Source organism: Ambystoma mexicanum, chromosome 2q (genome assembly GCF_040938575.1).
Source record: "Ambystoma mexicanum isolate Mex_15411 chromosome 2q, UKY_AmexF1_1, whole genome shotgun sequence".
NCBI classification, from domain to species: domain Eukaryota; kingdom Metazoa; phylum Chordata; class Amphibia; order Caudata; family Ambystomatidae; genus Ambystoma; species Ambystoma mexicanum.
The window spans coordinates 217,922,322-217,949,345 of record NC_090924.1 but is presented as its reverse complement, the minus strand read 5'-3'; the positions used below and the strand labels follow the sequence as shown (position 1 = coordinate 217,949,345).

Below are 27,024 nucleotides of genomic sequence, written 5' to 3'. Positions count from 1 at the left end.
TCAGAATCTTCCCCCTCTTCATAAATTGAAGATAGTCCAGGGTACTCTGACCTCTGAAATGGTGTAAAACCCATCTCTAAGGCAGAAGGAGCCAAACTCGTCATTATTGGGCGAGAAAACATCGATGTCGTCGACGCCGATGTGACAGGCTTCGAAGGCGCCGAGAACGGCGTCGAGAAAACTGGAAGAGGTCTCGAAGAACTCGAGAGGATCGGGATCCTACTCAAGGATGTAGACGACGGTCTCGGCGTCGTGCCGGAGGCCCTTGGAATCACCGTTGGCTGTGGAGTAGCCTTGGTCTTCTCTTTCATCGGCGTCGATGTTGGCGTTGAGTCGATCGACCGATGCGTCGAAGAACCCTTCGACAACGGCGTCGATGGCGCCGATCCATGCGTCGAAGGAATCTTCGACGACGGCGTCGAAGATGGTGCCTTCTTACCTGATGGCTCGTGGCGCTCTTGGGTGGAATGTTTCGCCGGGTGCAGCGACTCGCGGCGTTTTGATTTTTTGTGTTTTTCACCCGGGGTATCACCCTCAGCTGGGTTCGAGGGGGTCGAGGCCGCTTTCTCGAAGACGCTTAACATTTTCTTTCTGAATTCCTCCCACTCAGCCTGAGAGCTGTGTTTAGTGGGACAGGAAACCCTTTCTGGGGAAACAGAAGACGACGAGGAAGGGGATCTTCGACGTCTCTTTTTAGAGTGTCTTGATCTCGACGAATGGTGGGAGCTACTTCGAGATCTAGAATGGGAATTTTTTCGACGGCAAGGAGACGAATGCCTCGACTCAGCCGAAGAAACCTTCGAGGAGGTTTTGACTTACTTACCTCTCTCGAGCTTCCTCTTGCGCTCCTTCAAGGCTTTTGCCGTCATGGACATGCAGTCCTCACACTCCGAACAATGGTGCTCGGCTCCCAAGCACCACAAGCAGATCCTGTGTGGATCCGTTATCGACATTTTTTTACCGCAGTCTCGACATTTCTTGAAGCCAGAACGCGGCGTTGTCGGTTCCGATGAAGATGCCATCGAGAACTAGTTGGTATTTATTCGAGTAGATATAGAGGGTTATCCTGACTGAACTGAGCAACGATGTTCCGAGGCCCCACGAAGCGCGGAAAAACGGAACTGAGCAACGGACGCAGCACGTGGCTATTTATGGGCATGGTGACGTCGGCGCCGATAAAGTGGCCGTCGAGGGACATCGACTCGGCGGACGTCGACACGCAGCGCCCTCTACAGAAAAAATTTCCGAGGCCAGCAAGCTGGAAACGTATTATCAAAGATAAGGAATACGTCGGAGGACACAATCCCTTCGAAAATGCATTACCACAGCGCCACCGATTCAGATCCGCTGGAGCGACTACCTCATCAGCCCCTTTGTAATCACCATGTCCTCTCAATAACCGAGAAACAGGGAAAGCTAACGTTCGTCATGAAAAGAAACTGGAAAACCATAAAAAAACTTCAACTTGTTGGGACAAAGCACGGTCACAGAGAGGTATCCCATTGGGACTGGGTCCACTATCCCCCATCACCCAAAACCCAGCTTTCACTCCAGGGCTTGTGGCCGCAGCATACCGGGCTTGGAGTCAAGACGAGCCATTGCAGTTAAGGGACTTATATGTTAATCAGGAGCCCATGACCTTTCAAGAATGTAAAGAAAAATGTGGTCTCCCAGAGACAGAACGCTTCCGATATATACAATTGCGACATTGGCTTACTAATAGAGGCACTCGTCAGGCGGCTGGGAGGGCTCCACTGGGGATAGAACTTAAAATACTTGAGGGTCAGCAATCACATAGAATATCTCTGTGTTACCAGCTACTGGAGAAAGCCTCCATAGAAGAGAAACTCCCATACATGAAAGCTTGGGAAAGGGAATTAGGACTGGAAATTTCAGAAGACTCCTGGCAGCGGATTTGGCAAAGAGCTCAGATCAGTTCTCGTTGCACGCTCGTGAAAGAAAGCGCCATCAAAATCTGTTTTAGATGGTACTTTCCTCCAAGCAGATTCCACTCAATCAACCCAGAATACCCGGACACGTGTTGGCATGGGTGTGGGGAACGCGGGGACATGGCTCATATATGGTGGCATTGTCTGGTTATCCAAACATTTTGGCTGGAGGTCAGGTCAAGAATTAAAGACATCACAGGCTCTCTGCTCCCTATGGACCCGAGAGTGTTTTTTGCTGGGGGATGCATCGGAAAATGGGACCTTCCCTATGTCGGGGCATAAAGCAGTTTTGATCTCACATTTGCTCGCTGCTGCCCACATCACTAGAGCTTGATTTTGGAAATCGATTGAGGGCCCACAGACAGCCTATTGGTGGCTCAAAGTATGGGAGCTGTTAGGCCTGGAAAAACTTACGGCCATATTGGAAGGAAAGCTCTCGAGGTTCCAGAAAACCTGGTGCCCTTTTTTAGATTATGTTTCCGATAGAGAGCATATGTTCTTCCAGCTGCAACTTCTGAAGCACTTTATGAACTCTTAATATGGTTGCTGTCCTACTGGACTTACTTTTATGAGCCTTTATGTGGTGCTGATCCAATGAAGTCATGTTTATGAACTTTTGACATGAGATATCACTGTAATGAATTTGTGTTTATGTACTCTTAGTGCAGGAGGCTGACCCAATGAATTTAACTTTGTAAATCCCCTTTTTTTTCCTTTCTTCTCTTCCTCTTTCTACGTCCTTCTTTTCTCTTTCTTTCTTCTTTTCTCTCCTTCCCCACTACACCTTGTTAACTAATTGAAGACATATAATGAATTTAACGGTTTTAATGGTTTGAATTAAGTACTGTCGCTTAAAGGCAATATATGTTGCAATACTGATGAATTGTTGGGGATGGGTGAGGAAAGATTTAAATGTCAAGAAAAATCAACTGTTTGTTACCGTTAATGATGCATTTGCTAGTTGAAAACCAATAAAAATACTTTGAGAAAAAAAAAACGTCAACTTAACGGAACTACTGGAGATCACCAAACCACAAACGAAAACTATGGACAAAGCTGACCTGGACACTAAAATAGATATACTTCGCAACTGGATCACAACAATTGACAAGATCGCCAAACAAAAACCTTTCAGTCCATCCTGCAAAAAAGCAACAGCAAAATGGTTCACTGCACTACTAGGCGCCACGAAAAGGAAAAAACAAGAACTAGAATGGACGATCAATAAAGACTGCGGAAAAAACTTCAAACTTCAACAGCATACCTGTTCATATAAAAAGGAAATACAAAAAGCGAAAAAGAAATACTACGACAACAGAATCCTCAAGGCACCCAACACCCAAAATCATAAATGAAATAAAAAACCCACCCGGCTGCAACAACCCTCCAATACCATCGAAGAAACTATGCAGTGACCTCGCAGACCATTTAAAAAACAAAATCATGACCATCCAACAGACCATACAAAACAGACCATGCGACCACAACACTTAAGCCATCCACTTATACGAGGAACGCTGGAACAAACTCCGAAACTTCCCGCACATATCAGTGGAGACATACGCCAAATTGTTAAATCAAAGCAACAAACCCGGCTCCCCCGCGGATCGCTGCCCCCCTGACATTTACAAAGCAATCCTCTTACAAGGAACACCAATGGAATATTACAGGAACGTCCTCAACCAATCGATCTCAACAGGGAAAGTGCCACAATACTTCAAATCAACATACATCAAACCACTCCTCAAGGATACAGCAGGAAACGTAGAAGACCTCTCCAATTACAGACCCATCTTCAACATCCCCTACCAAGCTAAACTCCTGGAAACACACATATATAGAACAACCCAAGGATTCATAGAAGAACACCGCCTATTAAACCATGCCCAAGTAGGCTTCAGACCGACGAGGAACGGAAACCGCACTTCTTTCAATCTGGGATGATCTAAAGGCAAACACAGACTCAAACAACAGCACAGCTCTGATACCTTCCCCCAGAAGCTCACTGTCTCCCGAGCCCTGGTTCTCTCGAAGCTGGATTACTGTAACAGCCTCTATCTTAATCTGCCTGCCTCCACTCTCCGCCCTCTGCAACTCATCCAGAACAGAACTGCGAGACTTGTCCTTGGCCTCAAGCCCAGGGATCGTATCTCTCCAGGACTGAAATCTCTACACTGGCTCCCAGTGGCTGCGAGGATAAAGTTCAAAACCCTCTGCATTGTCCACAAGGCCTTCTGGGGCCTGGGTCCTAAATACCTTCAACTCTCTCTTCCCAAATATCTTCCTTCCCGAGCCCTTCGCTCATCTGCCTCCAACTCCCTCAGGGTCAGCCGCTTCTCGAAGCAACGAGCTGGGGGTAGATCTCTCTCCGTGGCAGGGGCCTCCCTCTGGAACAGCCTTCCTGCCTCCCTGAAACTCGAGGAGAACCATCTCCGGTTCCGGAAGCACCTCAAAACCTTCCTCTTTGCTTCTGCTTTCTCTCTCCCTCTCCCTTGCTGAACAGCTTATATTCTTCACTGAAACTGCACTGATCCTGCAACTGGACCTCTCTAAACGGCCTCCGCCCTGGGCCCAGCCACTCTCCACTTGCACTGATGCCCTGGAACCCCTCTGCACTGCGGGACTGTCTCTGTATCCCTACAGCCCCCCCTTCCCCAGCACTTGTTCTGCACTTACCTTGCACTTGCCACCAGCTGGCCCTATTTATCTATTACTTTACGCCACTTACCTTGTACTGCACATCCCCCCCTCCCCTTCCCCTTGCACTTTTCCCCCTCCCCCACCCCTGCACTTGCGTGATCTGAATGACACCTGGCCTAGTAGGATCGTTGTCTGTCTCCCCTTGTTCCTCCCCTCCCTGCCTCGTCGCGCCTTGAAACACCTGTGTATAGGCGCGTTACAAATATCATATATCATATCATGTCATACTTCTAGACCTCTCTACGGCATTCGATACAGTTAACCATGACATTCTCATCATGAGACTGGAAGAATTCGGAATCACTGACAACGCCTTACTATGGATCAAATCCTTCCTAACAAACAGAACAGAAATGATATAGATGAAACCTTTCAAATCAAACCCAAGAGAATCGTCATGCGGAGTCCCACAAGGATCATCCTTCTCCCCACTACTATTCAACATCTACCTGTCTCAACTAATTAAAATCATCAAAAGACATGGTCTCTCCTGTTACAACTACACTGACGACAAACAAATAGTCTATAAACTACAAGACTCACAAAAAGGAAACTCACTAGATAACTGCCTTCGTGAAATATACAACTGGATGAACTCAAACCACCTCAAACTCAACCCAGGCAAAAGAGAAATAATGATCATCACAAAAAACGGAGAAGACCAACAGAACTTGGTAAAATCCCAGCCCCATCATCGATTGTAAAAAAAACCTGGGAGTGAGGGGCGTAGGAGACACAAAATCCGGGGGGGGAGGGAGGAGTGGGACAGGGGACACCTTGGGGACTTTGCATGGTAAGATGACATGATCCATCAGGCCAGGCCAGTAGCCGGACAGTCCATGTTGTGCGCCCTGCTGTGTGCTACCCTACTGCTATACAAGTTGTTAACATGCGTCTCCAACCCATTACATTACATAACAACCGGGTTCAGGAAGTTGTCTCGGGTCTCCCCATGCCTGTAGAAGCCGCAATTCCCTAGGGAATGTTTTGACAGGGGGTGCCTGCTCCCTGACGGCAGATGGAGCGGATAAAATATGGCCCTGTGTGTTGCATGTGTGTAAATGGGCTGGGAACTAACGATTCTTCCCAAGGGTGTCAAAGTACTGTCCAAGTGGTGTGTTGGCCCAAAAAGAAACAAAAGTGGTTTTAATGAGCCTGTATGTTCCACCTGTGCATTGTTGCAATGGCAACTGGGAGCGCTGAGATTCTGCAACAAGAGGAGCCTGCGTATGACAGCATGACCAGGGCAATCCAACCGCATTAGACCAGAGGGCATGGCACAGTAAAGAGTAGGCTGAGCTGCCCACCCCCCTTGAATGGGGCAAGTAAAGTGAGAGGCAGTGGTAGTGGGTTGTTACGCTCACCTGGTCTCTGCGGAGGCGTTGGGGCATGGTTGCAGCCCTCCCTGAACTTGAATCACCCACTTCAGGCCTCTCCCTCAGTAGAAATGCTGCGAGCAGTGGTACGTGGCGATACTGCTCCTGTGAATTATGGAAGATAAGCCCTCCGTCCTGCTACTTCTGGCAGGGGTGCGTCGAATGGTATCTAGTTCCTTCACTGATCCCTGATAAGGATTAGTTCAGTCCAGCTGCGACTATGCTTCTCCTTATGATTGGTATGTCTTTCTTGAGCTCTTGTGATGCTGTTCGTTCTGTTTACTGTCTTTATATGTTGCTCCTTTGTATGCCCGCAATAATGTCTCTCTTCTGTTTTCTTCCCTTAGATGGAAATGCAGCCTCAATGCAGCTATGAGACGTGAAATGCGGCCAGATGGAAGATGGATGCTACCACAATGTTCGACAGCAGGTAAGTGATGGTTTAAGGAAAAGCGCGACGTATGGCGAAGCGCAATCTTAAACTGACTGTTTTTTTCGATGTCTAACCTTGTCTTCTGTTTTTCCTTGCAGGCGCTGCTGTCGACGATGGAGCGTGTCGTGCTGCGGTGCCAAGATGAAGATATCGGCGTTCCGGAAAGTGTAAAGATGAATACTTGGTTCGCCAAAGAGATGTACAGTTAAGAACAGCTTCCCCCAGTTGGTAAGTATGCTGGCAGGAAGCAGGATGTCCAGGAAGCAGGATCTTCAAAGGTAAGTCTGACCTCAGGCGACGGGGAGTGTTACGCTGCTTGCAAGTGCAGAATAACGCGAAGCGTCTGTCTTGAGGATCGGGGCAGCTTATATAGCTGAGATGGTGGGCACGCCCATTAAGGCCGGTTGACCAGCCACACCCTGACACTCCTAGAGAGTGAACACGTGCGAAGGCAATCCATTAGCAGCCACACCCAAGAATGCACTTGGGGCTGCTTAATGGATGGAATGTTCAAGGTTAATGCATCTGAAGTGCTATGTCCATAATAAAAGCTTTTTGGTGTTAAATGGATGTTCTTGTTTACTTTTGTTCATGAGCCTGGCACCAAAGGCGCCCGAACAGTGTCCACCCAGGTCTCCTGTGCATGCGACCCCTGCATGTCTGTGCCCCTGACTTCATGACCATGACATGGGTCAAGGAAGAAGACTGGAGTAATTTGGGTTAAACGCAGGCAGTGTGAAATGTCTTGAGGGGGAATGGTGCCGGTAAAAGCGCAGAGATCATACAGCCCAAGAGCTTGGTGATGTGAAAGAGAACGGTTCAGGCAGAGTGTGAGGGAAGAGGGCAGATGAGAGAATGAGAGCTGAATGCAAGGATTGAAGAGGAGTTGGGATCCAGGATTCTGTAATTGGAGGGGACAAACAGAATAAACAGTCACAGAGGGAATGGAACTAACATTGGAGAAAGCCGTCCATGAAAGGATAATTCTGGGCAACAAACAGCTAATAATGGCCAGAATTCCACAACACTGATTGGGTGGGCAACCATAAACATTCTGGAAAGGGTCCTAAAATATATTTGTACCTATGCTGATTCAACTCTATGTTCCAGCTCATATTTCCGTTTGTATTGTTCAACTGAGGCAGAACGTGGTGGCATAATAAAGCCTGAGTAGCCAGTGTGTCCCAACCAGTAATGGCCCACCACCTGAATTAAGGCGCAAATACATTGAGGGCTTTTGGCAGGTGCTGCACAGAGCTCTTTATTGCCAGCATGGCCTTTCAAAGCATGCTTTATCACCACTATCACCCAATTTGTTTGTGGCACATAGATGCAAGCTGGAAGTGCAAACTTGTTTTTCAAACACAAATACAACTACAAAAAGGCGGCTGTCTTGGAGAATCCAATGGAAACTTTATAAATATCCCCCTTTCCGTTTCAATGGCAGTCACAGTGCTTGAGTTAATGTGGGTCGGGAGCAAGGGTGGAGTAAGCACGCAGACATATGCATTTTGATTCATTTAGTTCCATTAATTCCAGATCTATAAGGAAATGGAAAAACAGGGGAGATGGATAGTGAGCAAATGCTGTTAGCCAACTAAGAAAGTGGTCTGGTTAAAATGGATAAAGCCCATGTCCAAGCACAATCTTTGGCTGTAGCATCTATTGATAGTGCTAATGAATGATAACACATGAGTCTGCAGGTGAACTAATGTATTCATTGGACAGGAATACATATTTCTCATGAGTGTGTGTGAACAACCAACCATTGTGATGGCTTCCAAAACCAAGCAATGGGAGATCGGAGGGATAACCCCCCCCCCCCCCACCACCCTTAGATTTAATATTTTTAACTAAACGATTACAACTGTGCATTTTATGGCAGAGCTTTTTTGAAACAGTGGGTAAATATATATGAAGCATACAATTGGTTGTGTGGGGTACCACATGAACACAATACAAAAATTGGATGCTAAATTACCAACAGTAGACAAAGGTATTGTTCAGTGCATTTCTGGATCCGTCTGCACACAATATATCCCACTATTCTGCTAGTGTCAAAAGACATTTTCAATCTCCATGTTACAATATACGCCAGTATTACAAAAATAAGAACACACTCATGTCGGTATTGCCAGTAATGCCACTGTAAGAAGAAAAGTTCACACTGGCCGGACTCATATATGGCAGTATTCCCAAATATGTTAGTACTCCCATGTAAGAAAACGTATGATGGATTGGCCCATAATGTTGTTGCCACATCTTAGTTGTGTTAATTAAGGGCAATATCCTTATCTAATAAAACTCAAAATGCCTTTTCACATAATACCTCAATACTGCCATGTTACTAGATAAAAACGCATGAATGTTGGCTGTGGCAATATTGGCCAGTATCTCCATGGAAGAACCCTCATGATGCCTTTGTCAATAATGCCAGTAATATTACCATGCCATTATAAACATGTCCATGCAGGTTATGCCAATATAGGCCATTGTCCCTCCTAAGAACACTCACATTGTCTTTGCCAAAAATGCCAGTATTATTGTCATGACACATGAAGAAAGTATGCCCATACTGCCACTGTAAACATGTCCATGCAGGCTGTGTAACATTTACTCATATAGGAACACTCATTTTGGCTTTGCCCATAATGCCAGTAACATTGCAATGACACAGCCATAAAAAACATGCCCATGCAGGTTGTGCCAACACAGATAAGTACCTACATGTAAGCAAACTCATGTTGGCTTGGCCCATAATGCCAGCCACATTGCCAGGCTATTGTATAAAAATATGTTCATGCAAGCTATACCAACATAGGCGATAACACCCTTAAGAACAGTCATGCTGCCATTTCCCATAATGCCAATAATATTGCCATGTCACATTAAAAAAATGATCAATGCTTGTCCACGTTTACCAATCACCATCCTCTTGCAAAGTGACCATGCACCAGCTCCTTCCATCACAGCCCACAACCCCGTATCTCTTTTTAGCACATCACAAAAACAACATCCCCACGCAGACTAAATCTCACTCGAGAATTCATAACCACACAAGCTCACTGTTAGGGAAAATTCTCAAAGATGTGCTAATTCCCTTCACTTTAGAGAACCCCAGCAACTTTTCTGAATTTTGAGGACTTGATTTTTTTTTTACCTGGAGAGAGTGTGAGCCTTTTTCCTACTTTCTCATGTGTTTTGAAATGTGTTTTACTCTTGAGTTGTCTTTGGTTATGGAGTCTAACCAACTCCATAGGCATCATCTTTTCATTTGTGTCACACAGCACTCTTAGTGCAGTAGCACAGGGAAACCTTTTCAGGCTTTCCCAAGGTTTGAATACCTTCTCTGGGATAAACTACTGTTTCCCAGTGTAAGTAAAGTTAAATTGACTTTGCTAGTCTTTTTAAATTCCTAGGCCCAGCACACCCTATCTTACAGAGTGCTGGAGGGGTTACTTCTATCCCCCTGTGTCTAGCTACTCATGTAGCAATCAAATGCTACCCTTTCCTCTCAGAATGGCTGGTGGCAGTGGTTTTACAAGGAACTACCATGACTTTACCCGACCGCGAACACCGGTAGCGTTAAATCGCGGGAGCCATGTTTTTCAAGATGGTGTCTGAGCCTCCTTTGTTTAAACAGGTCCGGTCTTCTTTTTTCGCCATTTCTTTTTGGAAAGTTCCCCAAACTAGGTTTGGTCCCTTTGTTTCTTCGCCTTTGGCGGGCTTCAGGAATGAAGACTGCCTCTGGTGCCCGAGTGTCTGGGGTGGGCAGGAAGTGAAGGACGTGCTCGAAACTCCCTGTGCTTTGTCTCCTAGGAGACCCAATGCACTTTGTGGTGATTGGCTGGCTGACTGTCCGGCAAGGACAGCCACCCTGCTGGGTGAGTGACAGCTAAGCTGGAATGAATGGGAGAGGACTGAATAAAAGGCGAATCTCTTGGCTTGGAAGATAGAGTTGACCACTGGAACAAAAGAACCGAAGACGAGCTTGACGAGGACGGCTGGTGCAACTCCTGGACCGTTGGTTTGCCCTGCTGCAGGTCTCAATCGCCAAGTTCATCTCGACAGAGAAGACCTGCAAGGACGACTTCTCCCTTTGAGTTGGTGGGCCCAATCAACTCGACACTAAGCCACCTGCATACCAATCTTGGAGCCGGTTGTAGTTTCCTCAGAGTGCTGCAGGAAAACCGAATAATAAGGGAGAGGGACACCAGTTTGTGTGCTTTACTTACAGCAAGCGGAATCGAAGTTTGCCAGTTGCGAGCTGTTGACTGTTCAAGTGTAGTGCAGGAGTCCCCTGACATCCTCCCTCTTGTCCCCACGACTGAGGCTCAGGAACAGTGAGATCTGCAGGAACTGCCAGGAATAGAAGTCATCAGCTGCCTCTTTTTCTTCATTTTGTAAGGTACTGTAAAACCAGACAGAGTACTTACCTCTTGCGGTGAAAAAGCTTGAAACTTTCCCAACTCACAGGCATAATCAGCTTGTGACTCAACATATGATTCTTCTTGCTACAAACTATTCCTAAGACCTTTTGCAGAGACTTTTTCGTTTAACTACCAGAACTGCTTTATCCTACCCAAGACTTTAGCCCATTGCTTTTGGCCTAGCGTACTGAATTGAATTAACTCTAAATATTTGCAATGTCTAAGAATAATTGTAAACTTTCATGTTCTAATAATCATTGCCTTTACTCCTCTTGAAAAGTATTTCTGAAATAGTGTTGAATTGTATTTGAGTATGATTTATAATTGCTTCCTTCTTATGAATGTTTTATAACTGACAGATAAATACATTAATAAGTATTTATCAAAGAAACCTTGAGTGTAAGAGTTTATTTGAACACTTGTGATTGTAGTCCTCTGTGTAACATAATTACTGCTCACATTCCCCTTTTGAGATAAGCCTGGCTGCTCAGCTCTGCTACCAAATCTGTGAAGTACAGACTTATACCAACGGTTGGTTTTGCTTACACCTGTAGTCCTAGTTGTGTGTAGTGGTCCCAAAGGGTACTGCATACAAACTTTGCCTGACACTTGCACACAAATACTCTAACACAAACTCACACACATATGCTCACACCCAGGCCTGGACCAGCCTATCGGGCAATAGGCCCATGGCCGAACCAAAAATATAAAATGCTGGTGTGGGCCAGTTGTTGGTCAAAATGGGCCACTTCTCTGGCCAGTTTGGGCCAGTAGATGAGTTTATTCATTCTGCAGATAGTTTTGGCCAGTGTTGCTGAATAAATATTCTGTAAAATGCACAATTTGCATCACACGTTATCAAAAAACTCCTCCTGGAGTGTCCGATTATTCAGGTCTATTGGGCGGAGCTGCTTAGCTGGATTAAGAGCATCCTGGGACGTGCCCCTCCCTACACCCCATGGAATTCCTTCTGGGTGCCCCCAAACGAGGGTGAGATGTTGCCCTTCTCTAAAGTGACGGAGCTATGTTGAGAGCGGATAGAATGGCCCTGGCACAGAAATGGAAAAGTCCTCATGCTCCAACGAAGACAGAATGGCTTAATAAACTTTTGGCAATCTTTACGTATGAGAAACTTGCGGCGATAGCCAATGATAACATGTCCTCTTTCTTACAGGAATGGAGGATTGTGTTGTTAAATGCGGAATATGAAGCCCTAAGGCTCTAATCTTCTCGAGCTGGGAATTGGGTTTGAGGATGGGAGAGGGTGGGCGGTATCTAAATGTGCCTCGTGCAGTTGGGTGTTTGCCTGGGACCTTACCGATGGGGACGGGCTGTAGAAAAGCCTTACCTTGTTCAATACCTCTGCTCTAACCTTCGTGCACGTTTTGTTTATTGCTCATTGAATCCTGTGTAGCTCTCTGTTTGGGGGAGGGGGTCTTGGGGTGGTGGGTGGTAGGGGAGGGGGAATAGGGAATACAGTGTTTTATTTGTTGGGAATGTTTGGTGAATGTTGAAATTTGAAATGCTTAATAAATACAAAGTGGAAGAAAAAAAACCTCCTCCTTGGTTAATATTCAAACTGTGTCGCAAAAGCAAAGAATAGCCAATTGCAACTGTGGGACACTTTTTCATTGGTGCCGGAGACAATTTTATGGCCCAGTTCGACCCTGCTCACATCGCACATTCATACACCATTATAGCACATGCAGATAAACAGTATCGCTTTCTCTCTCACAGAGACAGGCACACACACATTTGCCTTTGCACTTACCTTCAGGCCGCAGTAGCAATTGCTTCATCAAAGGGCTTTGAGTATGCATGCACTGTACACACAGGTGAGGGGTCAGGTGCCTCCCTTCAGTTCTCCATCTTATTACTCTGAATCAGACTGGGGGGAGGGGAGGTCAGCAGGGAAAGGGAGAGGGGTGGGTGAAGACATTTGGTTTCAGCCATGGACAGGATTTCCAGTGGCCATTCTGGGAAATATGTGTTCTGCGAGTAGAAAAACTTTTATTCTGCAGACAGTCTGCAGAACCTGTACTTTTGCACGCTGACGTCTGCAGCCTGCAGACGTATTTTTACATGCTGCATGATGTGACTGCAGACAGTTCAGAGACGCAGTGCAGTGCACTGTGCACAACACTTACATATTCGGGGGGGGGGAATGCCATTATATCCCCCTCACTTAAAATTATGGGGGGTGGATTTGTCCCCCCGATGTCCTACGCCCTTGCTGGGAGTCCTGATAGACAGCATCACAAAAGGCTTCTTTCTCCTGCGAGCGGCTAAAAAGATCCTACCATTTCCGTCATTCACCAACAAAACAACTACCGTCATCGCTCTCATCATGTCCAGATTAGACTACAATAGCTTATATCTAGGCATGCCTGAACATCTTCTAAAAAAATTCCAACGCATACAAAATGCAGCGGCCAGACGGCTCCTTAAATTACCTCAAAGATAACACATCACACCAGCGCTGAAAATTCTACACTGGCTACGCATCAAACAGCGAATCAAGTTCAAATCAATGTGCACAACGCACAGAGCAATTCCTTAGAAGAAAAATAGACGTACATCACGCAACAAGGCCACTCAGATCCAGTAGCAACACCCGTTTGGAACCCAAACCATACATCAAAAATAAATCCTCATTCTCTCACCTTGCACCAAAAACCTGGAACGAAATACAAAAAACATGCGGAACACAAGAGATCACCTACAATTCAGAAAACTCCTAAAATCCTGGCTCTTCACCCCATAACTAGAAAGAATGCCCACAGGGGCATACAGAGCGGAGCTATGCTGAGAGAGGAAACCTATCCCCTACTCCGTAAGCCTCTGACCCTTAATAGAAGTAAAGGATATACCAATCTACAACATATCTACAACATATCCACTTACTAATGGAAAGATAGATCACCTAGAGTCATACCATAGAATGACCACAGATCAATCGGGAAGGAAGGCAAGGATGACCTAGCAATAACACATTGGTCCACATTGTAATCACAGGCAGCAATGGGCCACTGACAGTAAATAAATAGGAAGGACCGGGGGAATGATAATATAACACCACTATCTAAGTAGGGGATAAAGCGCGCCCAACCGGGTATACTAAGCTACAAAAACAATCATGCCCCTAACTCCACCACATTCTAGGTGCCCACCAGTCAGGCTTCCGCCCCAAACACGAGACTGAAACAGACCTCTTCGACCTAAAAAAACAGCTCAACATCACCATGGACAAAGGTTCCCGATCCCTGCTTCTTCTCCTCAACCTAGGCAGCTTTCGACCTTGTGGACCACAACCTCATCTGTCAAGCCCTAACCTCAGCTGCCCACTTTTCCACTGACACCACCAAATGGATTGCGCCTTTCTTAGCTAACAGATCCTCCAGAGTATTTGCAGGCGAGGCCAATGCCACTCCAACGCCCAACTCGTGTGGGGTTCCCCAAGGATCCTGCGTCTCACCCACCTTGTACAACGTCTACACCAGGCTCCTATTTGACCGCCTTGACGCTTTGGGTATCTCATGCACCAACTACGCCGACGATACCCAAATCCTTATCCCCCTGACTGGAGACCACATGAAAGACACACTCAAAATCAACCAAATCTACGAAACCATCCAAGCCTGGATGGTCGAACACAGTCTCTGTCTCAATGATGAGAAAACAGAACTCTTGCTTATTGGAACCCCGGGCCATCTGAAGAGTCTTACCCAGGAATACACCTGCTTTGTTATCGACGGCCACAAGATTCTTGTTGCACCCCATGTCAAGACCCTCAGAGCCATTCCAGAGCTGCAGACCACAAATACCAGGAGACCTTCGACCCATTTGCAGTGCAACGTCTTTGTGATGCTGAATCCATTCAGAACTTTGGTGGGTTCCAGTTGGACCTCCAGAGACACGATCCGACTCAGCTCAGTCTACTTACCAGAGTACAGAATCAAAGAAGATCGAACGGGTGAATACCATCCTTTGTTGTTGCTGAGAAAAAGGCGCCAAAAACGCAGACCGGCCAAGGAGACTGAAGAAATCCTTGCCTGGGGTACTCTCTCGAGACTGCTGCTGAGACATCCCATTCAAAGTACTTTCTTTCGTCACCAGATCGAGGAATCCGGAGACCGGGTCTGTCGCTGTTACAGCTACGAGCATTTCTTCTAACATAAGCTACAGTGGGGTGAAAGATATAACTTACATTGAACCGAAAAGTCGCTCCAGAGTGACTGGAGTGCGTGAAGAGGTGTCAAAGGTGTCCACTCTACCTCTGACCCAAGCTTGCCAGCTTGTGTCCCTTTTGGGAGTCCTTTTGCAGGATCCCTCTCGCTGTGTTTTATTGCCAAGTAACTTATCCAAGAGAATAAAAGTATCACTTGTGTATATGCATGTTATAAATTACTTATAATATCCTATTCTGAGGAACATTTTCTGTTCTGCTACTTCGTAAAACTTTGGATCCACTCCTACACTGACTTTTTCGTATAGAGATTGGACTTTTAAAGCGTTAGTTTGTCCGAAAAGTGGCTCTAGAACATTAAGCTCTGCTGCTGTGTGATTAACCAACCTTTTTCCTTCCTAAAGGACTTTAACTTATGTGGTTTTGCTAACAAAATACAATTACCGTATAGCTTTAAAGTAACGCTAGTGTGCGGTAGTACCGATAATATATTAGAACTGTCATTAGTGTCAAACTCTGTAACAATTGTATCGCAAGCAAATACCACTGAAGCAATGTCCTTTGAAAGGTATTAAGAATTCCTATGTGTGTTGTTTAAGTGAATTTAGTGTTTATCTACCTTCCTTGTGGAAATATAATAAATGCATATTTTAATATAACATTTTATGTGTTAGGGTTTCTTTGGACTATTATAATCACTGGGTTCAGTGTACTTACCTACAGCTCACATCTTCCTCCTACGATAAGCCTGGCTGCTCAGCCATTCTACCAAGATCCTTTGGGTACTACAGAATTAGACTAAGAGTTGGCAACCTGTGAGCCAAGGAATAGCTTTATGAAATCTTAACTCAAGTGGACTTTAGGAAAACTCCCCTAACAGGCGGAACCAAGAACACCCAGACCGTAATCAGAGGAATGGAATCGAGAACAGAATTGGAATGAGACACCCAACACATCAACCCCAGAGAGACACCAGACAAGGGCACAGAAAATAAACTGAGTGTGAGAATCTGCTGCAGACGAGCAGGCGAGACACAGAAATACCCCCTAAACAGAAATGGAAGAAAACTCACTCACATGAAGCAACCCACAACGAAAACAAGTAGTGGGATCATGGCTAGTACCCTGCTAATAGAGACTGAACGGGGGTGGGGCTGAAAGCCTTTTTGAAGTCTTCAGGGATAGCCGAGCCAGAGATTGGCCAAGAGGTGCACGTGACCATGGCAATCAATAGGAGGTCAGGAGGAGATTTGGAAAAGAAAAAGGCTTGGGTCTAAAAGCCCAGACAGCACAGAGGAGATTGAAAGATGTTCGGGTGAGATCAGGTGCAGCAGTGGTGGATGAAGAGACCAGGCGGAGTGGGGTGCTGAGGAGATTGTTGCAGTCTTCTGAGAGTGAAGGCAATGTATTGTATGTAAAAGGGAGAGCGGGAGAAGTGGGGTTATTAGAGAGAGATTGAGAGTGATAAAGAATGTGAATGGTAGAAGTGTGAGGACAGAGTGCAAGACAGTGAGTAGTGGTGAGTGCAGAATGAAGCAGGATGGCAAGGGAGTTGGAAGAGCTAGGCGGAGAGAGTGTAGCAAGATTAGGAAACAGAGGCATAGATCGGGGATTCAAAGTAAAGAGAAGGAGAGTGGGGACCATAGAGCGAGAGAGGAGAGGAGGTTGGGAGAGGAGCGAAGGCAGATAGAGAGAGAGGAATAAGAGGAGAGATGTGTAGGTTGTGCGAGGGTGGCAGAAGAGACGAGAGGATAAGGAAAGCGGAACAGATAGGAGAACAGGAAGGGAGAGAAATGAGAAGAAAAGGAAAGGGTACGGCGAGGGAGAGAGAGCGAGAGGGTGTGGGGGGTTGAAAATGAAACCCTGGTGACAACTGGCAGCCTAACAGACCAGAAATGTACCTGATTTAGTCCCTGAGGGAGACAGACAGAAAAGGCTACATCCTTTAGTTTCCCTGTGAATATTAGTAAGGCTTAGATGGTAGGGGCTACCATGCTTCAGAACAGGGTCTGCAACCTGTGGCTCTCCAGAAGCTTTAGACTAGGACTCGCATGATGCCTCACACTCGAATACATTGGGTAGGACTGTTGGGATTGTAGTCCAAAAGATCTGGAGAGCCAAAGGTTGCAGACACCTGTTCTGTATTTTGGGGAGATTTTGGGAGTACCTAGGCGTGGGTTGAGGGAGCCCATGGGAGGTTGAGAGACCCTTTGGGAACCCCATAGTTTCGAACATCCCAGTCGTCCTAGACCTTTTTCTTAAAACCTTTATAAAACAACTTAAATATACTATATTTGTCTGTGGATTATTGAGGCAAGTAGTCACAGAGAAATAATAGGCAGTTAGGTGAGGACACTGAAATAAGAGCAAAGGTAACTGGACAGACCAATAGGTTTTGGCTTACTATGCTGTGGGTTACAAAATTGATAAGAACTGTGCTACAAAAAACATTGCTACCTTGGAAAGGTACATCTGCATACCTTATGCTATCTCTGACTCACTGTTAAAATACATTTCTAGAATCTGGCCTGGTGGACAGATTTTAGGAGGCCACCTTAGTTACAGTAAGCAGACGTTAGCCAAAACCTAATCAAGGTAGGAATGGAGAACAGTCAAGGCTATTCTCAGGAGTATGTGAGTGGGGTCTGGGACCCTCAATGAGTCCACACAATATGATACACAATGGGCCTCATCACGAGTTGGGCGGTAACGCCGGCGCTGATAGTGCTGGCGCTAATGGCCCTACCGCCAAACCCCCCGGCGCTATTAGCGCCGGATCACGGGTTTGGCGGAATGGGTATTGCCCATTCCCCATTGGGCCCAAAGGGGAAAATTTGCGTTATTACTGCTGGCGGATTTCCCGCCGGCGGCAAACACGCCGTAAATCGGCAAATTTGCTGCGGATTTCCCCCCAGCTTAAAGCTGGGGGTGAAATCCGTTAAAAGCCATGATCTGACGGACCCTTAAATGCGGCGGTAATAGCGCTACCGCCACCGCCGCATTTAAGGGTTACCGTCAAACTCGTGATGAAGCCCAATAATTCAATTTGGACAGTTAAGTATGCAAATACAGTTATTTATTCTAGGTCTTCTACACAAACTGAAAAATAAAAAAACAGGTGTCAGGATTTAGCATGCAAACGGCGGGCGTTGGTGCTATTTCACTCCAGCGAGGGACTAGCGGCTTCCATGGTGTTGGATGCTGCGGGCTTAGCGCCCGCGGCCCACTGTTGTGCTCTCACCGGTATCACCCACACAACACTGTCCAGTGGGCCGCTCTGCATCAACGGTTGACCCTCACATTTCCTCCTGCATCATTCATACTACACTTCCAAGCAGGCAGTGCAGCACTAAACGTGATGTCGGCACACACTCCGCACACCATGTTACCCAGAAGTGGCTGCATAAAAGGAACCTGCAATGAAGAGTCCACGCTCCTCAATTGTTTCCCTTCAGTGAGTGGCATTCCAGTTCATTTCGTTCATTGTTGTACTGTATTCCCTGTCATCAGCTCCGCTTCTACTGGACTGGCTTGGATTTCCCTACTGTTTTGGTGCTTGATGATGCCTGGTTTCATCAAGGACCTGCCTCATGTTTATGGATCTGTTTTTGGTTCTGTCTGGTTATTTAGTCGCATCGGAATGATTTGCGATTTGCTCAAATTGGATTTTGACCCCGATTTGTTTTATGACTTGGATTGTATATGGATTACTCTGAACTGTGGTGCCTTCATTGGATGACTCTGCTCTTTGGTCCTTGGGAAATAGTCCATTCGATGCTTCCTGGATTCAGCTCTCTTCTCCCTTAGTTTCCATCCATGTGCCGTCTGGGTCAGGCCCCTGCATTTATCTCAGGACTTGGGCGTCCGCTGGCATCCACGTCGGGCGGGCACCCCTGGCCTATGAACTTGTAGCTCCTGGTAGAAATACACATAGGTGCATCAACTGCTCAGTAACCTGAATCAGGTAGGAGTGGTACGAGAGGGAGGTGGAAGTTTGTGGCCATAAATTGGGTTTGCTTGTGTCCATAACTGTGTTTTTTCTGCTTTTCTTCCCCTGTAAGCACGCCTGCTGCTTCCTTGTGTATTTCTGCCTTTTCACCTGAGCCTGTGGCCCCGCAGTTACTTTCAGGTTCTGCGGGCAGAGCTCTCAGGAGGAAAGTCTCCCCGGATTGGAAACCGCTGCCCTCCATACATTTTACAGAAGGGCAGCGGTGTTCGCGGAATAATCACAGGCCACATCAAAAGGTACCATTATTACACAATCATTTTATGATATAAATATGTACATTCACCACAGGTACACACATGCATTAAAATAATGTATTAAGCAAGCATGTAAGTAAATTAAATTCAATCAATGATGGAACCATATAACAATGTAATTACCTATTTTAAGCAGTCCAAATCATAAGTAAAATGGGGCCTTGTGCTCAATAGTCACAGAAGCTGAATAAAGAGAACAATGGGTGTATCCGGACCTCTTACCTCTTGGGACCGGTAACAGTGGGTGAATGGTTGTGGGACCCCAAGAGGAAGGTCCCTAACAGAATCCGTGCACACGGCATACTGGGGGTACATTGGGAAATCTGGAGTAAACAACCTGCAATGAGGAGGATCACAACACGGTGCTCACTGCTGAGCCATTTATGGGCCCCCCGATCCGTGACGACCTCCCAGACCACCTCGATTTCAAGAATGGTTTGAGGCAGGACTGGAACAGGTCGGTCAATTGTGGGTTAATGGAAAATGAATTTCCATCCAGGAACTGGAAACCTAGTTACATATAGGGAAACTCCTTGTGTTCCCATATTTACATATGAAGGATGATGCAACAGCTGATAAATGGAGGTCTGAGATTCAATAAGACGTTACACTGACAGAGAACATTTTAGACATGCATGTGGACACGAAAGGGCTAATATCTGGTTTATATGCTACTTTGGTGCTAGCAAGGGGAAGAGTACGGAGGGACTTAAAGCCAAATGGGAAATAGACTTGGGTAGGAAACTGGATGGATTTATATGGAAGAAATTGTCTATAGGGGCCAAAAAGTCTTCGATCGCCTGCCAGTATAAACTCCATGGGTTAACATTTTTTGCACAGATGGCAATATGACTCAGTCAGGTTGTCAAAAATGTTCCCGTCAACAAGTCCATATTATTGGCATAAATGTGGGGAACGGCCAACATATTTACACATATGGTGGTTTTGTGGAAAGGTGGGTGCGTACTGGAAGGAGGTTCTAGGTTGGATAAGGGGGGAGACTGTTTTGAAAGAAGGCTTCATCACATATTGATTTTATTTGGGTTGGAGGAGGAAGAGAGTTTGGAAATATTTTCGACATAGGCCCCACTTCCTGTTGCTGGTGATCCACTGGAAGAGGAAGCATTTACTATCCGAAAGGGAATGGGCCCTATAAGGCAGACAACCAGACAAGAAAAAAAACACTCCCTTGTGAAAAATGCTTGGTGCACCTCTTTACAAGGAAAACAAGATTTATTTTGTTTTCAAAAAGGAAAAACTTGACAGAAGGTCCCATAGAACTGAACTGCAATGGAGCTCTCTGTTAGTTCAAAGCAAATACACGGTTTTAAGAGAGGACAGCTTCACTTGGGTGTATACCTAGACTCCACACTATCGCTAACTTGACAGGTCAAGGCTATCGCATCAGCAGCAGCACACACTGCAAAACTGATTAATGCCTACAGGCCATTCCTGTCCACGAACAGCTGCATCGCATTCACTAGAGCCCTCATATTATCCAGGATCGACTATTGCAACTCCCTCTTCACAGGTACCAATGTCCGCAAAGTAAATAAACTCCACTCGTTCAAAATTACACTGTAAGAGCAACTCTAAACATCTCTAAAAAAGACCACATTTTCACAGCCAGACGAAACATCCAATGGCTCGTGGTCCAAGAAAGCATCATGTTCAAATCGCTAGCATTGACTCACAAATGCATCTCCGAGACTGCCACACCTACCTGTCCAGAAAAATCTCCAAGGCACAATCCTCCAGACCTACCCGATCTGCATACTCGCATTTACAAGACATCCCGAAATACAGGTGCCAGAAAGCGGGAGGAAGCAGCTTCCCAGTGATCGCAGCCAAACTCTGGAACGCCCTCCCTTGAGTGCTAAGATCTGACGAATCGAATCCTTCTGGTCTTTCCGCAAAGGCTTCAAAACTTATTCTCACAAGATCCCAAATTTAGCTGAACACACCAAACCCACCGCCAACTCCACATTGTTAGATTACTAGCTTCATATAACTGGTAATTATGTTCTCAACCACTGTAACCATTGCCTGTATCCAATTGCCTGTAACTAATGTGTTTCCTAGGACTGTAACCTCCTGTAACCTAGGGCAACCAGTGCCCCCATGTAAGCCAGCGGCCAGATGCCCCCGGGTTCAGTGCGATATGCAAATATAAAAATAGATAAATACAGTGTTAACTCCACAACCTCATTGGCTACCATCTACATACATACTACCAATCCCCTATAGTCCCTTGACCGATTGGCCACATCTTAATCTACCCCTACCCTCTAACACATGGTGCCCTACTCAGTCATCTTGATTCTCTGGTACCCGATTGGCGAGGTACCTGGAATGTTACCCTCTCAACTGGCTTAGTCACGTGGTGTGCACCGGTTCATTAACATGAGTTCAGTGGATAACTGATAATGTATAAACGTTGTGACCAAGAATTTGGGGGTTATAGAAACAACTTTCCACTGCCTGGGACATAGACACTATTTAAGTGTGGAAAAGTAAGGTTGCGTCTCTAGATTTCTGACCAACAAGAAAGATATCTGATAAAAGATCCAACGGATTTCAACAATGGATAAGTACACTCTCTGGCATTACAAAATGTACTTTAATAATTGCAAAAAAACATTTATAATAAAATCATAAGACCACAGGCACTTGTGTGAAAAAAATGTATGACATTCATACCTTGTCCAAGACAAAATAATCAAAACAGTTATTCTTGGAACATCATACACATTTTAAATCAAACAAATTTGTATCAATCTTTGTACAAAACACAGCCCAAGATGTTTCTGTCCTTATGATGTAACCTAATACAGGACATTCCTCAGGGGCTGAGCAATAAAGAATGTTGATATAGTCCTTAGTGTTTATCGCACTGCCATATATTTTTTTAGTTAACACCACAAACTAGAGAGACATAATCTTAGTCCAACAATTTAAAGGTTTTCCACAAAGATTCACCTTGAATCTAGAGCATACCACAGAAAGGACTACAACATAGTCAGTACCTGATGACTAATCCATGGTACAAAAACGGCGACATAATTTCACCCAATCTTCACTGCCAGTGTGGAAGTTGCAATACGTTGGATCTTTTATCAGAGATCTTTCTCATTTTCAGTGGATAACTCCAAGGTCAAATTACCTTCTTAGAATAACAGTGAGCTTTTCTTGATATCAGACATGCGGGCACCACCTTCACCATCCCTCCCAGTCGTTGAACTACATGTATTGGCATCACCACCTGCTCCTCGTATCACAAATCACAAGGTGTTTCACTCCTAGCTTCCCCCCTTATTAGTTACCCTACCTGGGGCTTCGCCTGGGCCTTTCAAGGACCACACTAATCAGCCAAATTCGGATGGATTTAGGTAGGCTTTTTTATGGAAATCTGGCATTTTATATAGGATGGCCATTCTCCCGGGGAGCACCAGTGCCCTCAATCTAGATTAGAAATGTCGGCAGATAAATACCTCTTCCCCAGCTTCCATGGGTCTGTCCTTCACGCTGGGCGCAGCCCTGCCTGTGCTCTGCCATTTACATTCCTTTCCGGTTTTGCAGGCCTGAAGCTCGATGCAATTATATGTTTATATGTTCGGACGGAAGGTCCCATTGTATGGTGTCACTGCTGGGGCTTGGGATGGGAAGGTGATTCAAACTCTCTATCGCACTGTGTTGCCACTTGCAACAAGGCCTGCAAAATACTACACCTCACTTCCAATAGGGCGGTGCTTCAGTATTTCTCACGTCTGGAACCAGTGCCTACATCACCATCATACACTATATTTTAACTACTGTACTTCAATAGCACTCGTGCCCTACAGCTGGGCCTACCTATATTCCCATGACTGTTAGAAAACAACTATGTTTATTATTCCCGATTTGCACGATCAACCCCCAGACCCCTGCTGCTGCACACACTCACATTTGTGTGTGCGCTAAAAGATTTACCTGAGCCTAAACCGTTTGGGCGGCCATGGGAGCTGGACGTGCATCCCAACAGCCTCCAAGAGCAAAGAATTGCATCTCATGGAGGATAACTGGTGGGGCTCCACTCTGGAGGGAGAATGGTCTCCCTTCCTATGGAAATATGTCCAGAATTAGGGCCCTAACCCACGCCAGGTTTACATGAAGCGGACTGGAGGTAAACCTGGACATGGTTAGAAATTGAGGGCGCCATGTTCCGCCGGTGCTCAGAAGTCCTGGGTCCTCTTATACTGCTGGTATGATGTTTAACCCTTCAATGGGCTTTTGATGGATATATTGGATTGTAAAGTTGCATGAGGTTTGATTTTAGGGGATTAGCCCCAACCTGGGGTAGCTAAGTTACAATTTGCGTATGTTGGTGATGGATCAAAAGACTCTTCTACAGTTTTACTAAGGCAAGTAAAAGTTCTTTTGTATTTCAGGAGTTACTGAGAGAAAAGGATGTTTCCCAGTATTATCCTATAAAGGGCAGGGTGGTCAAATATACTGTGTTTACTTACCGCCCTGACTCCAATGTTCCCAGATTACTTGGTGGATCATCTGGGTGTTGCTGGAGGTTGGATTTCCCACTGTTGGTTCCAGTGAGAGGTACAGAGGAGCTGCGGGTGTAAGTATTTTTCTGGTTGGGTACAGATGCTGGATGCGACCCTTGGCGATAAAGAAATGCAAGAAACACCAATGCAGACCTCTTTGGGACACTTCACAGGATGGAAGAAGGCAAGTTCCAGTTCCAACTGTACCCGCACATAGGCGATGACAGGCGTCCTTCCAGCCGCAGTAATAGAAGATTCTCTAGGAAAGGATCCCTTAATGCTGGCAGGCTGCAATTCGGAGAGAAGGCGAATTGTAGCAGAAACTGCTGACTACCAAAGTTCCGGGTGCAACCTCGGAACAGCAATGGTTTTGGTGAGGTTACTCACTGGAGAGTTGGTCAGTCCACCGTGTGGTCCAGGGAAACTGCGGAAGGCTCAGGGCGGCTGGATACTCTAGCGTCATGACAAATTGGTCCCACTGGTCCCAGGGCTGAAGCACTGCTAAGGTTTTTAGAGATAAGGTGGACCAACAGGCTTCACCGGACCAGACATAGGAAAGGATGCCAGGCCTCTTCAGGGGTCTTCTTCAGATCAGTCGGCTGTTCTTATGAGAGGGATTCTTGTCTCCAACGCTAATCTGAAGAAATGGCTGCAGGAGTTCTCTTCTTATCCAAAACCCAGGCTGGAAGCAAGTCCAAGCCCACCAATGGTAAGGATACGGACCATTCAAACAGCCAGTAGTTGTCTAGTCAGGGACAACTACTGGTTTCACTGTTGCCCCACACCAAGACTCTCTGGCACCAGGGATGTGGAGTGGGACCAGACAGTCCCACCGCCTCCCAGGGCCACATACACACAAAGGCATCACTAGCCCACGGAGGCAGCAGCTTTCTCGGGCAAGTGCATGAACCTATCTGGGATTTCCTGACCTGGAAGGGCAGGAAGAAGACCAAACTACAATATGGTCAAAGAACAAGCAAACATCTTGTGGCACGGCCATTTTAGGGCACTAGCCACGTTGAATAGCCTTACACGGTAACGCGAATGTGCACACTAAAAGAATTGCAAACATTCTAAAAATGTATCTACTGCCACGAGCTTGTCTTTAGGCCCATATTAAAGTAACCGAAAATCACAAGTGTAAAAGGCTAGTGTGATATGAAAGTGTCCCCACTGCATTGACACAAAGCCTAGTAAGATTGTTTTGTCCTCCCTCTGTCTCCCCTACCTTGTCTTGTCGCACCTAGAGCACTTGTGTACAGGCGCCTTATAAATAACATATATTTCATATCATAGCACTGCACTGTAGGATGCTGTGTGCAGTATTAAAAAGTCACAGAATGCAAAAGGGAAACATAGTTGCCCAGTACTGTTAGTCTGAAGGACTGATCAGTTTCCCCATAACAAATGGACAAAAGGCAAGGGAAGTGAAGCTGAATGCTTTACTTCCTTCAAAAAGTAAAGGTTCAACAGTCATTGGTAAACCAACCATTTGGGCTTTTGTATTGGCATGGGCAAGACACTTGCCAGGCACAGCCATATTAGTATTAACTGGCCATTGATGGTAGCAGGTGCAAAAAGGTGTAAGTACCTGTGCATCGCATATCAGTGCCTGGCAAATGCCTAACACTTATACACAAGCCATAACCCCTGGCTTTGCCAATGCTTGTTTTAGCAGGACTTCAGTGAAGGACACAAATAGTCCAGTCCACACTTATAAATCCATTGGCTGAAGGTTAATTCATTTCTATTACACCAGTAGCGGGCTTACCACTCCAATTAAGTCATTAACTCAGAAGACTACTTTGAAAAAACACTGGCAGGCACTCAGAGTGCAATCTTTGATGGTAAGGCTTGATTAAAGTGAGCTCAAAGAGTTCCCATGAGGAGATGCGTTGGTGGGAGGAGCAGGAACTGGTTGGGAATGGCCAAATGGATTAGCATGGCCATCGGCAGTCAAAGGGTGGGCAAATAACCAAACACCACCTACAAGCTGTGTGGGTCCCTCTTCATATACCATTTCTCCCCATCTGTACTCTAAGGCAACACTTTTGACTTATAGGTGTCGCATGTGTCACCTAATAGCCCAAACTAAGAACAGAGCAAAAAGAAAGAGCGTCGAAAGAAACTGTGGAGGGAAAGTTGCAAAAAGAGAAATGTCTCCTAACACCAATGTTCAACCTCACCAGCAGGACTTGCTCCTCCGTTACCAGACCCGTCCCAATGCTCCCCAGTCGCAGAAAATTCCTTTTCTTCATTTCAGTGGCCCTACAGTTTCCTGTAGCATCTGGGACCCTGCTAATCACTTTATCTGGTATCCCTACAAAATATCCCCACCAAAAATATCGGCGTACATATGGCTGTTTGTCTCACCATAGGCAATATTTTTGGGGGGGATAATTTGTGGGAGCAGGAGTTGTGGGGGTGTCCTCTGCACATTTTAAAATAATGCAGGGGTTGCGGGGGTGTCCCCCACAGGGTCCATGGGTCAATATCGCCGCAAACATATCACAATATTTTTGCGGGGATATTAGCACATGGAACCCTTTATCTGCCATGAGAATCCTAGGTACAAAAAGCAGTCACTCTTCGGTAACTACAGAACCTTGGAGGGCCACAAACTGACAGAACTGTGTGGAAACTGACAGAGCCATAGACTAACATATGTTCAACCACAGCCTTAAGACCAGTATGCAAACCAATAATCTGAGTTACACTTTATTCCCAGTGAGAAAGAACAGTCTCATCCTGAGACTTGCATAGAGCCAACAAGGTAGATATTCGGGCTATAGGGATAATCTAAGTCAGAAACTAGTGACACTGCAAATACTAGAGACTGCTCAGTTGACCTGCTACAAGTACACAAAGGTTCTTGCTTACTTGCAACGGTTGATAAAGCATATATACAGCCTTTAACTTGTGTGGGCATTCCTTTAATTGAATCAATAGTTCATTGTAATGTATTCTGTTGCCACACTCATACCTAGACAGTGCACCACAGTTGCTTAGCCATAACTGTCCTTGGTGAGCTAAGGACTCTTGAAAATAGTGCAGCATAGCTTAAATAAGGGTGATGACCATGGGGCTTGAACACAGGCCTCATTAGATTCCTTCAGACAAATTGAAGGCTGTTAGAGCAAAAACAGAGA

General features: G+C 45.8%; 1 protein-coding gene across 3 annotated transcripts in view; it reads right to left on the bottom strand.

The window, feature by feature from the left end:
* VPS35L (VPS35 endosomal protein sorting factor like) overlaps nt 1-27,024 on the bottom strand; it is a 1,734,364-nt gene that overhangs the window by 1,086,518 nt on the left and 620,822 nt on the right. The window lies entirely within an intron of this gene.